The sequence below is a fragment of the Lathyrus oleraceus genome, chromosome 6 (assembly GCF_024323335.1).
Source record: "Lathyrus oleraceus cultivar Zhongwan6 chromosome 6, CAAS_Psat_ZW6_1.0, whole genome shotgun sequence".
Lineage (NCBI taxonomy): Eukaryota > Viridiplantae > Streptophyta > Magnoliopsida > Fabales > Fabaceae > Lathyrus > Lathyrus oleraceus.
This window is the reverse complement of record NC_066584.1, coordinates 234,860,968-234,864,016: the sequence shown is the minus strand read 5'-3', so window position 1 is coordinate 234,864,016 and position 3,049 is coordinate 234,860,968. Positions and strand designations below refer to the sequence as shown.

The following is a 3,049-nucleotide window of genomic DNA, read 5'->3' as shown; positions in this document are numbered from 1 at the left end:
AACATTCCTCATTTCTATTGGCTTATCTCGACTTGAACTCGTTTAGTTCCCCATTGGTAATGATTCTAAGCCATGTTTTTGATAAGTTGGTAGGCTTCATCGAAGGGCTTGTTTATTAAGGCTCCGCCATCAGTAACATCTATGGTCATTCTAGTACTGTATAATAGATCATTGTAGAAAGTATGAATGATAGGTCATTGTTCTAATATGTGATGAGGACATAGTCTTATCATATCTTTATATCTTTCACATGCATCAAAAAGTGATTCTCCCTCGGTTTGTTTAAACGTAGTTATATGATTTCTCAGTACTGCCTGCCCCTATTTAAGGACATTCTAACTGAGGAGATGAAGGTTAAAATCTTCATATCGACTCAGTAGAATGGGCTTAAATAACAACATATATAAACAAATTTTGGTCCCTAAGAGATCTCATGATTCTTATGATATGAATGTTAAAATAAATCATTGTGGGGAAAAGTTGCCACAAAGGAAAAGAATTCGGAGAGACTGAAAGTCCACAGGAGTATAATGCATTTCCATAAGGCAAACTCATTGGGGAGATAGAGACTCTGGGGGAAAAAGGTTGTGCGTAGGGATGGCTACGACTTAAAACAACTGAGGGGCCGGAGGAATTCCATGAAAGAAAATCAATGGAAAGACTCAGTTGGGGAATAAAAAGGAACGTCTACAAGGGAAACGGGTAGATCAGAACAAAACTGAAATACTCGAACCAAGCAAGAAAAATGATTTCACTAAGGAAAAACGCACTTAAACTCGAATGGGGAAGAAAAGATCTTCAACACAGGAGGAGCAGAAATATATTATCCACTACCAGTTACTGGGTACGGGGATAACAAAATCTGACAGGGAGGACATTTGTTACCGGTTAGGGAAAACATATCAAGGATGACTCGCTGAGGCCCGCCAGGAGGTGTATTCATTACCGGTTACTGGGTAAAAATAGAATTACTGGGGAAAAAGTAGGATTTACAACTACCGGTTACTGGGAAGAAGAACAAAACAAGAGAATATCCATCATCGGTTAGGGTGAACATATCAAGGATAGACTCAAAGGGAAGAAAATCTATCATCGGTTAAGATGAACATATCAAGGATAGACTTGCCTGGGGATGTTGAGGAGGATACCCGTCATCGGTTAGGATGAACATGTCAAGGATAAACCTCCTGAACAAAAAGTAGGAATTACATCTATCAAAAGTTGGATAGAATACCATAAAAAGAATATTTGTCATCGGTTAGGATGAACATATCAAGGATAGACTCCGAGGGGAAGAATAGAAATTATATCTATCAGCTACTGGATAGAAAATCACAAAGAGGATATCTGTCACCGGTTAGGATGAACATATCAAGGATAAACTCCACAAAGGGGAGAAAAGCAGGATTTACAACTACCGATTACTAGGCAGAAGACCACAAAGAGAAGGAAACCTGTCATTGATTAGGATGAACATATCAAGGATTAACTCTCTGGGAAACAAAATAGGGATTATAACTACCTTTTTACTAGGTAGAATTCCAAGAAGAGAACATATATCAACGGTTAGGATGAACATATCAAGGATAAACTCAAAGCATGGGAAGAAAATATCTGTCATCGGTGTGGATGAACATATCAAGGATATACTTCCTCGAAAATGTGAAAACGAATCCTGCTGGAAAAAAGGGTTTACCTTTGCAGGGTATTGGGCAAGAAATAACAAACTGCAAACTGAGGAGAATACTACCAGTTACTGGGTAATAAACTCTTAGGAGACCAAAAGCATCTATCTAGGTAAGATCTAGAACGAAATGGTCAATCAAGACTCAACCCAATGAGGATGTAACTCAAGGGGAGTGGTTCCATCCAGATACTCAACTGGGGAGGAAACTGAAATAACAATAACCCACGAGGAAATAACTCAGTGGGGAATGGAGAAAGGTTAAAGTATTTCTGCTTAGTGGACTGACACTCTACAATTGAAGGAGGACAGACACACCGAACTTGTATGGGGATAAAGTACCACCATAGCAGAGGATTAAAATCACAAAATGTAATAATGTGATAGTGCAAGTTATATGAGTGTATATGTACATGCATGTGTATATATTATGATTATGCTGACAAAACAATCACAAAGGATACAAAATGTCGCTAGTTCGAATTATCGATACAATTCCTAGCCAATCCACAAAAGAGGGAAACAACTGTTGGAGAAAAGATCAAACACCTCGAAGGTTTAACCCTATCTGGGGAAGAAAGGAGGAGATCTACTGAGGAAACTGCTATCAATTCCGCGGGGAATTTTAGCTCAACACCATATTAAATGGGAGATAAACCTGCAGGGGATAAACACAAATAGCTGCTCATAAACCAGGAGGAAGCTCTGACTGGGGACGAATCTGATGGCGACTTGTGGGGAACCAAAGTTCTTCCGAAACCATGCAACCCGCTGCAATGAGATGCCTATAACCTGAGGGAGGACAATCACAAACTCAGCTAGAGAAAATGAAAAACTCAGCTGGGGAAATCAACCAACATTGGGTGCTGACACGCTACCGGGGGTGAAACAGGGAGTTACGCCAACTGCTTGGAGAAAACCAATAATGCTCCGCACTTAGGGCTTACCGCTTTCAAACCAATGTTGATATTCCTCTCAATGAAATTGATTGTTTTAATGTTTTTATATGTTTAAGAAAATATGATTTTGCTTAAAATTTTAATTTCAAAAATGATCATAATAAAATTTAATTCTATTTGGCTGAATTAAACAAGAGTAAAAAAAAATGGATAAAAGCTCAACTTTATTTAATGGAATGGTAGTCTGTAAATGACAAGACTCCATAGATCTTTACAAAAGTTTGAAAAATGGTAATTTACATGGAAAAAGGTTACATTGAATACAATTATCACTAATCCTTCTACCAACTCTTGATATCCATTGTGCTCTTGACTGCTACTTGGGATCAGAATCCGACAATGTGCTCAAGAAAGTCTTCAAAAACTGAAGATCATCAGGATGCAGTTACTTGCCAAAATCCCTAAT

The 3,049-nt window shown here is 38.2% G+C and overlaps 1 non-coding gene across 1 annotated transcript; it reads left to right on the top strand.

Moving 5' to 3' along the window:
* Window positions 1-204: 204 nt before the first annotated feature.
* LOC127099806 (small nucleolar RNA R71) lies at window positions 205-312 on the top strand. Its single transcript, XR_007794274.1, has one exon. It is a non-coding gene; the product is annotated as a small nucleolar RNA R71 (small nucleolar RNA).
* The last annotated feature ends 2,737 nt before the right edge of the window (window positions 313-3,049 follow it).